At 47.9% G+C, this 10,193-nt stretch overlaps 1 long non-coding RNA gene across 1 annotated transcript in view; it reads left to right on the forward strand.

Moving 5' to 3' along the window:
* The window catches only part of LOC104993984, a 32,017-nt gene extending 28,773 nt beyond the window's left edge, over positions 1-3,244 (forward strand). The window contains exon 4 of the long non-coding RNA XR_825901.1: positions 1,678-3,244. This is a non-coding gene — a long non-coding RNA (uncharacterized LOC104993984). The remainder of the gene's footprint in view (positions 1-1,677) is intronic.
* The last annotated feature ends 6,949 nt before the right edge of the window (positions 3,245-10,193 follow it).

Here is a 10,193-nt window from a genome sequence, read left to right on the forward strand (position 1 = left end):
GTCCATGGGACTTTCCAGGCGAGAGTACTGGAGTGGGTGCCACTGCCCAGGCTCCTCCGTCCATGGGGCTTTCCAGGCGAGAGTACTGGAGTGGGTGCCAGTGCCCAGGCTCCTCCGTCCATGGGGCTTTCCAGGCGAGAGTACTGGAGTGGGTTGCCATTTCCTTCTCCAATGCATGAAAGTGAAAGTGAAGTGGCTCAGTCCTGTCTGACTCTAGCGACCGCATGGACCGCAGCCCACCAGGCTCCTCTGTCCATGGGACTTTCCAGGCGAGAGTACTGGAGTGGGTGCCATTGCCCAGGCTCCTCCGTCCATGGGGCTTTCCAGGCGAGAGTACTGGAGTGGGTGCCAGTGCCCAGGCTCCTCCGTCCATGGGGCTTTCCAGGCGAGAGTACTGGAGTGGGTGCCACTGCCACCCTGTGGAGTAGGTGTGAGTATGGCGTCCATGTCACAGACGTGGGACTGGGGCTTGGAGGTTAATGACTTCTCCCAGGGGTTAACACAGGGGTGTGCCTGAACTTCTTTCATATTTCTGAAGATGTTCAGAGAGACAGGCTTTGCTGTTATACCCACCTTACAGATGGGGAGACTCAAGCTCAGAGACTTGCCCTAAGTTGCTTAACCAGCAAGTTGTAGGACCCAGGACTGAAGCAGGAGGCCTCTGGCTTAGGCGCTGTTGATTGCAATGCATCAGTTTGGATAGGCCAGGTTGAGCTGCAGTAATAACAAAACCCAGATCTTAGTGGCTTATGGCAACCAAAGTTCTCTTCTTGCTCATCCTTTATGTTCATTGTGGGTGCCTAGCCATGCTGCTTCTGCCCCTTCACCCTGAATCCAGGCTGACTGAAGCCCCTCTTTCCAACATTGCTGGAATTCTGTAGGGTCTCACATTGGCAATTAAATGCTCTAACTCCAAAGTGACAAGGACTTCCCTGGAGGCTCAGCTGGTAAAGAATCCGCCTGCAATGTGGGAGACCTGGGTTTGACCACTGGGTTGGGAAGATCCCCTGGAGAAGGGAACGGCTACCCACTCCAGTATTCTGGCCTGGAGAATTCCATGAACTGTATAGTCCATGGGGTCTCAAAGAATTGGACACGACTGAGTGACTTTCACTTTCCAAAGTGACAGTCCCTGTTTTGCTCAGACTCATTGGCCAGAATTAGCCATGTAGCCCCAACCAAGCTCAAGGCCAGGGTGTTCATCCTACTCGAACCCAGAAGACAGAGAGGGAGACAAGATTACTGAACAGCATGGAATGAATCAGTGAATGAATGCATACAATTAGAATCCCCATCTGAGTCTGGCAGGTGTTGATGGACCTGAGGGGGCTTCCCAGGGAGCTCAGTGGTAAAGAATCTGCCTGCAAAGCAGGAGACCTGAATTTGATCCCTGGGTCGGGAAGATCATCTGGAGGAGGAAATGGCTACCTGCTCCAATATTCTTGCCTGGGAAATCCCATGGACAAAGGAGTCTAGTGAGCTACAGTCCATGGGGTTGCAAAGAGTTGGACACGGCTCAGCAATTAAATAGCAACAGCGGTAGATGGACCTGAGAAAGAATAGAAATATACTTGAAACCAGTCAAGCATTGGGGCACTGGGGGCTCTTTGGGTCCTAAGAATAGGTTTAAAAATTGTGAAAATGTACTGGTGTTCTGTTCCCCTGCATCATTTACAGCCTCCCATGCCTGCATGTTCTTTGTTGCACCAAATCTCTTTGCCATTGACTGAGGCAGTGGACCCATCCTACCCACACAGGCCCCATTCCAGGGGTGATTGATGACTGCTGGACACACACAGAACGGACACAGAAGGAAATTTCTGCTTCTTCCATGAACCTCCGGCAGCTGCGGAGAGGGCAATTTTTCATGTGAGCGTTAGCTCGGAGTCTTTCTCAGGCTCCCAAGCATAACTAAGCCCAGACAGGCTCTGTGAGATGAAAAGTAAAGCGTTGTTTTTATGATGCCATGAAAATCCTTCTTTTTCCCCCTAAAAGAGAAACTTATTTATTTCTGTGTGTGTATGGGTTTGCAGTAAGTGTGGAAGGATTAAGCCTTTGAAACTGTCGATTTATATCCATGAGCAATGTGAAGTCTTTGTCTTGGGGAGGAGAGAGACTTCCAAATCGAGAAAGAAAAAGTCACTCCTGTGCCTAGTGGCTCCTTCATTAAAGGGTTGCTGAGTATCCACTGACTGGGGTCTGGCATCAGGGGACCCAGCTTCAAGGCTGTGCTGGATTGCTTTTTAGCTGTTTATGTCCTGGACTTAATGTTTCTGAGCCTATTTCCTTCCCCACTTCCATATAAAGTGGGGTTTCACATGAGGATATAAAGATGAAATGTATTCATTCACTCATTCAAGCCAATATTGAGTGACCACTATGGGTTAGTGCTGTTCTAACTGCTGAGGATTACTCCAGAGTGAAAGGAAAGTAAAGGACCCCTTGGGGGTGGGGGACCCAGATTTAAGTGCTATGAAGGAAAATCCAGCAGAGTAGGGGGTAAAGCATGTCAGGGTGCAGTGGAGTGGGGTGTATTGGAGAGTCATGGAAGGCTTCTTGGAGGAGGTAACATTTGAGCAACAAGTGAGGGAATAGAAATGGGATACAGGGGAACTCATCATTGCAGACAATGTTTCTGTACCTGTACTAAGTGTCAGGCAGTGTTCTAAGGGCTTTACCTGGATTCTTCATTAATCCTCTCTGTGCCCTGAGTGATAAGCCTATCATCATTGTACCCTATTTACAGAAGGCAAAACTGAGGCACAGAGGTAAGTGATTTGCTTAGGTCCCAGGGTTTGAACCCAGAGATGTGGCTCCAGCAGCCACCATCCTAATCACCACACCACACCTCAGCCAGGGAGCCAGGCTGGGATGAGCATTAATTTGGGACAAAGTACTTTGCAGATACAGAAGCAAATGTGAAAAGTCATTGCTAGTATTTTCTTCAGGACGTGAAGCGAAATCTATCAGTCCTCCTGGAACCCATGGCCTGCTGCCCACTTCTGCCAATTTCCTCAAGAACAAGAGGGCATCGGGGAGACCTATGGCCTCAACTCCCTACATGACTCTCATCAGGCTACAGGAAAACGTAATGTGCTGAGGGGCAGGAAAAACTGAGGAACAAAAGGAACACCTGCATTTGCTCTTTGTAAAATATATCCACATGCTGAAAATATGGAAAATGGAGAAAAGAGGAAAAGTTATCCACGTAGTCACCATTTCAATACAAGCACTGTTAATATTTGGAATATTTCCTTTTATCCCTTTTCAAGAAGGTGAGTGTTCTAGTTGTATGCAGCAGAAAATAAAGAACTCAAACATCTTGGAATATGTTGATGATAATATAATGTTATCATGTAACAGGAAGATATATAATATTGTCCCATTATTTAACTTCTATATTCTTCAAAGTATCAGCTCTCCCAAACAATTCAGGGCGACATTTACAGCCCTGTGGCAGATCACTAGAGACTGGGTTACAGGTTGGTCAGTTTACTCTGGGATTATGTTTGTCAACCTGATGGCCACTTAACTATGCTGTCACCTGTTCCTACGGTCATCAAGCATTTTGATTGTATACCCCTCTTAGGAAAGAACATTTTAGCATCTACTTTCAATATAGGCCTATTTCTTTATAAATTGTACTACTACCAGTCTGCGGATTAAATATTAGTATGAATGTCACAGTTGATCCTTGAGGGGCACCAACCCTTCTCAAAGTCAAAAATTTAAGTATAACCTTATAGTCAGCCCTCTACATCTGTGGTTCTGCATTTTTGGTTCAATAGTACTTACTAATGAAAAACAAATCTACATATAAGTGGACCCAGGCAGTTCAAACTCATGTTGTTCAAGGGTCAACTGTACTTGAACATTAGTATAATATTTTAACATAGTTTAATTTCTTATTTTTATATAAAAGTACAGATGTTCTAATATTGTCTTCCCACATTATTTCTTGGGATGCTCACATCCCTTGATTTAATCCCCCCTCTTCAAATCCAGAGAGTTTTGTAGACAGTCATGGGGTATCCTGTTGCAATGCGAAAAGATGCTATTATACTTAAGGCTAAAGCCTGAGCCCTGAGAACTCAGGGATTCTGTGTTGGGGCCAATTTTCTTCAAGTCTGAAATAACAAGGTGTCCCCAGCTGACCAGCCAAATCCCAGTAGTAACTGGGATTTTGCTCCAACCTCCCCAGCCTGAGTCATCTTTTCAAACATGATGGGGCCACAGACTACCATGTAGAGAGTGGATGAGGGCTTTGCCATGCTGGCTGGGAGGGAGCCAGGGTTCCCCTTGCATGCCTAGCTCCCCAGGGTCCCCTTCATACGTGAGAATATTTGTAAAGTCCTTTACAGATCACAAAGCCCCTGTACAGCCATTATCTGATTCGATTATCACAACACTGACCCTTTTAGAGTGAGAACAAGAGTGGGAAAAGATGAGAGAGAGGAGAAAAATGTAGAAGTGAGTTAAGCTGAAATGCTGAGACTGGTTCTTCTAATTTTTATTTTATCTGTTTTTGTTTTTATTAAGAGCTTGGGTCTTTTGGAAACAGATATCTCTGTGTCCAGCCAGCAGTCAGGTGGGAGAAGCAGGCCTCTTCATGATCAGACTAGAGACAGCCATGGACTCAGTTTCTAGGAGTGACAAGTGGCTCCAGGCAAGCTTGCTGTCCTGACCCTGAACAATGCAGAGGTGCATATCTGAGGTCTGGGTCTTGACCAAGAGTGGGGGGTGAGGGGCCTTGCCTGGCCTCAGCCAGTTTAGCTATGATTAGCTACAGCCGTGGGGAGCTGACCTTGCCTTCTTCTCAGAGGTTATCGAATAATCACTTTCTGAGGCAGGTGTTAATTTTATGCCCATTTTACAGATGAGAAAGCTGAGTCTCGGAGAAGTTCACACCTGTTCGTAAGCATCATAACCTGGTCTGCTCGACCTCAAAGTTTATCGCCTACACTTCACTCTGTGAAAAAGATTCTTAGAGAAGCACAGCTTACAGGAAAGGATTATGTAAAGTGACTCATTTGCCATCACTAAGACCAAAACATCAAGAGAAAGAAATACATTTAAAAGCTCTCCAAAATTTGTCATTTGCTTGGGTTTATCCTGATTTACACAGGAATTGAAACAAAGCTTGAAAGACTGTATCCCCCAAAGGGGAGACCACAGTTTGATTATCCAGGCATCCCCCAGAAGCCAAGGACTGTTGTTCCGGGGGAGAAATTTTCAGACTCTCAAATGTGTGTATGTGGGTGTCATAGCTGAGGAGGTGAAGGGGAGAGAGGATGGGACCCCCACATGACTCTCCCTGAGGGGCTGACCCCAGACTCTTCCCATCTGTCTCCTCCCAGGCTGCCCCGGGGCCCAGCTAAGTGTTTTAAGTGTCGGCTCTGAAAAAGGCCATTTCCCGCCAAGACTATAAAATGGAAAAATGGAGAGGCCGTATGCACGGCAAAGAATCAAATGTGCAGAGCCTTCCACGGAATTTATAAATCAGTTACCAGGAACATTAAAACGCCTCTCGCCACACTTAATCTCCGGCTTCCTTTCTTCTCTTCTTCCAAATACCAAACACATCGTTCTTTTTTACTGGCTCTGGTGGACTCTTCAATGAAGTCTGTTCCTATTTCAGAATAAATATATGTGTATTCTCTTCTCTGACTCTGCTTGACTGCAAAACAAACAATGATGCATGCACAGGCTGATTCTCCAGATGAATAGGAGAGCAGGCAGTTTTGCTTGTCTTGGTCTGGGCGCTTTCTGGGAGCAGGAAGCATGGCTGGGCTGAGTTACAGTGCCGCCTGCAGCACGCACATAACTTAGAACACGTAGTCTGGATGGAGTCAAGGCTGGCCTCGTAAAAGACAGGCGCACCGAATTGTACCCCAAGGTGTCCCTCAGACAGCTGTATTACTGCAAGGCACACAGAGGCCCTCCCTGGGCCAGGCACTATTCTAAGCCCATTACAGTTATTGACTCAGTTTAATCTTCACAATAACCCCAGGCCTGTTATGATTCCCATTTATGAAAAAGAAATGGAGGCACAGAGAAATTAGTTTTCCCAAAATTAAAAAAGTTTTTTGGTTTATTTGTGCTTAAGCTGGTTCTTGGTTGCTGCTCACAGGCTTTTTCCAGCTGGGACAAGCGAGGGCTGCTCTCTGGTTGTGGTGTTCGGTCCTTTCATGGCAGTGGCGTCTCTGGTTGTGGGGAATGGGCTCTAGGGCACACGGGCTTCAGTAGTTGCGGCTCTCAGGCTCCAGAGCATGGGTTCAATAGCTGTGGTGCACGGGCCCAGCTGTTCCGTGGCAAGTGAATCTACCCGGACCAGGGATCGAAACTGAGCCTCCTGCATGGGCAGGTGGACTCTCCACCACTGAGCCACCAGGGAAGCCCCAGCTTTCCCAGTTTTTGGCAACCAGTAGTTGGTGGTGCTGGGATGTGAATCCAGGCAGCCTGATCCAGCAGCAGGGCTCATAAATGCCACCCACATTCTCTGCAGGAGAATTTCCCCACTTACCATAGTTCGGGGAAGCTTCCGGGATGCTGTTTGGAATGAGAGGACAGAGCTGTGCAAATTACCAGTCTGCTTATTCCCAGGACATCTGTCTGCTGGGCTGGTGTGCTGTGGGCTGTTCCCATAACATAGGAGTCTCCACCCTTTAAGACACCTTGATCAAGTCAATACTTTGAAGCTGCGATACTTTGGCCACCTGATGCAAAAACTGACTCATTGAAAAGCCCCCGATGCTGGGAAAGTTTGAAGGCAGGAGGAGAAGAGGACGATAGAGGATGAAATGGCTGGATGGTATCACCAACTTGGTGGACATGAGTTTGAGCAAGCTCCGGGAGTTGGTGATGGACAGGGAAGCCTGGCGTGCTGCAGTCCATGGGGTCACAAAGAGTCAGACACGATTGAGTGACTGAACTGAACTGATCAAGTCATAGGTGAGTCTTCTGCTGGGTGGAGGGCAGTTCAAGCACCATCAGCTGGAGCAGGCCCACCCCAAGCCCCATAGTCCCTGGAAGGCTGCCCTGGGGAGAAGCCTGGGTCTGGGGATCCAGAGGAGAGAGTCTTCCCCCTGAGGCTTTGGGAAAGCTTGGCTGGGTAAAGAGGAGGAGAGGTGGTCTGAACAAAGCCTGGGGTGAGGGTACATCTCTAAGATGCCTGTGACACATGTGGCGTGATGAAGAAGGGCTTCAGAACCTGGCTACCTGGCGATACCCCAGCTCATGAATGCTGCATCCCTTCCTGAATGTCAGGTTGTCTTCCTTGGAAGGTCCTCTGCAGCTTCTGGAGAACACCTGTGTGAGGTCCTTGCCAGACATCCAGACACTGCTGGACTTGGCCACTCACCTTACACACAAGGTCTCTCTCTCTCCTGTACCTTCCTGAAATTGGTCCAAGTGGGGCTCTTGATGGCTCCCTTATGGTCCACACCCATGCCCACACCCTCACCCACACACCCACCACAGTGTGTCCAGAGGATCACCCTAGTGGGGTTGCCTGACTTCTCTGAGCTTGGTTTAAGTCGGTACCTGGGATCCCCTTAACTCCTAAAGGCAGGGCTGTGAGACCCAGGGTAGCTGTCACTAGGGGCTGGCAGGAATGATTCTGTGTGTGGGGTGCTTCTAGGGACCCATCAGGAGCCCCCACGGCCCCACCTGTAGGGCCTCTTCCTGCCCTGAGATCCCACAGTCCTAAGTGGGAATCTAAGGGGGATGTAGATTAAAGATGGCAGGTTATGGATGGCAGGAACTGGATGATGACCTGTAACTAAATAGCTGAATTATAAGGAAAAAAAGGAAAAGAGTCATGCCTGGAAGCTAGGGTGGTTTCATGGGAAAGAAACACACTGAAGAATTTCCCTGGGAGATTCAGTAGCCCATTCTAGTATGCAAATATGGAAAATGATCTCACAGTGGGACAACACTTCCCAGTTGGGTGGCCCCTCCCTTTACTTTGATTTCTCCCCTGCCCCTCTCATAAGAGTCCTGGGAAGTAAATCTGGGAGTCTAACACCTTCAATTTACAGATGAGGACACTAAGAGAGGAGATGGGATCGGCCCAGGCTTGCACAGCCCAGGGACAAGGTGTGGACTGCAACTTAGTGTTTCCATCTCTGCTTCAGGGCCCTTTCTGTGGTGTGCATCAGTGTCTCTTGATTTTAGCAAGATACGCAACAATTTGCACAATCTCCTGGAGGGCCAATTAGAGAAGTGTCACCAGGGTGATAGGAAGCATGGTGACTTGAACATCAAGGCCCTTAGCTCTTTAACAGTGGAATGTGGGATTCTCTGGAGCACCCCAACACAGCGGTCCTTCCATGGCAAGTGTACTAGAACCCCAGTCGGCTCCATTGCCCAGCTCCTGCCCCCAGGTGGAGTTCCGAGTCTTGGATCTCACTTCTCAGCCCGGGGCCTGGAGCTGCATTCCAGATTAGGACAATTTTCTTTCTCACCAACACACAAATCCCTCATCGGGGTGCCCAGTTATTTTTGAGTCCTCTGCGCGCAATCTTATCCCTCATTTCCAGGAACTGCATTGGCACCCAAGGCTCTTGCAAGTAGCAATTTACTAGAACAAAACCAAATCCCTAGTCAGATTCAAAAAGCAATGAAATAAATAGAATTGCATTTTTCATTCGATGTCAGGCCAGTAGAGACACACCCAGGCAGGGGCTCAAAAGTACCTTGTTTGCTGTCCTTTTAAAGAGACACTGCTGATCAATCAATCAGCCGCTTTCATTTAAACCTGGGAGCACAGAGGGAACAAAAGCCGCTTTTCTCCTTCCAGGAGTCTCTGAGACCAGCTGTTCCTATTTCTTAAATCTGCAGACCCCCCACTCCCATCCTCTGAACCTTTCTCCTACTTCTTTTCCTCAGGAAATTTTCAGCAGGAAAGGAGCATCTGGAAACACAGGTTTCCATGGAAAAGACGGCAGGCTGGGCTTTGTTCTCATCTCCAGCTGATGGAGACGAGCCTTTGTGAAGGCGGCAGGGAACGCTGTCGGGGTCACCAAGTGGTGGAAGCCGTCTCTGCCCTCCAGCACATTCTCTTTTTGTTGCACTGTTCCACATGCCGACTTCTCCCAGAGCTGGCTTGATTTTAGCAGGACACAGAGAGCTTGTCCTGGAGCTTCTCTGATTGTTCCCTGTGTCTCCAGCCTCTGCGTCATCCCACGCTGCACTGCCTGACCATGCTTCTACCTGACCAGGAATGAGATTCAGCTCTGTTCATTTACGGCACAGTGGTGGCCGGTCAGCAGGACCGAGTTGGTCATTTCCTTATTTGGGACCTAGAGAAGGGGGAGTGCTGGATGTTGTAGATGGTAGGGTCCAACTCCCTCCTTTAGAGATGAAGACCCACAGGCCCAGAGAGACCCAGAACTGGCTCAGGCACACACAGTGAGTGAGACACTGGGTCCCCTGGCCCCAAGCTTGGTGGTCTGTTCATTGATACATGGAGCCCAAGATTTGAGTCGGCCCTCTCGAGCCATGTCCTTGGTAGGGGAAGTGGAATGAGATATCTGGCAGGGCTAAGCTCTGTGGCAGAATGATAAATGTCCCCCTTGCATTGCTAGGAAGTGGGTTCTGGGAACAAGGGCAGCCAACAGAGCCATTTATCCACCTCCCAGTCAGCCATGGGCCAGCACTGTGGGGAGTAAAGAGAGAGGGGAGGCTAGGGGCACTCCAATTCATTACTGGCAGAGACTGCCATCGGGGGGGGGACCAGAGCCTCAGATGTGAGGTCTGTCTGTCCTAGTGGTCAGGGCTAGGCCAAGAACATCCTTCTAATTTCAACTGCATTTAAAATCAGAGCTTTAAAATTTATGTTAATTGCAACTCTGAGCCTTGAAAGTTCATGTGTGCATATATAAGATACATATAATTTTTTTTAATGGTATAGGATATAGGCTGTGGTGAGACAAGAATTCTCAAACATAGGTGATGAAAGGATAATTTTTTAGAGGCCATTTGGCAAGTGTCTGTGAAAGCCTTAAAATATTTATACTCTTTGTCTTAGGAATTCCATTTCTGGAAATACATCCTAAGAAAATGATTATAGATAGAGAGGAAAATGTTTATAGCAGCACTAAATTAGTTTCAATCTTAATACTTGGCTATTAAAATACAATGGTAAACTATGATATATCCATCTGGAAAATTATTATGAATCATTTAAAAAT

The sequence above is a fragment of the Bison bison genome, unplaced genomic scaffold, assembly GCF_000754665.1.
Source record: "Bison bison bison isolate TAMUID 2011002044 unplaced genomic scaffold, Bison_UMD1.0 scf7180017864249, whole genome shotgun sequence".
NCBI classification, from domain to species: Eukaryota; Metazoa; Chordata; class Mammalia; order Artiodactyla; family Bovidae; genus Bison; species Bison bison.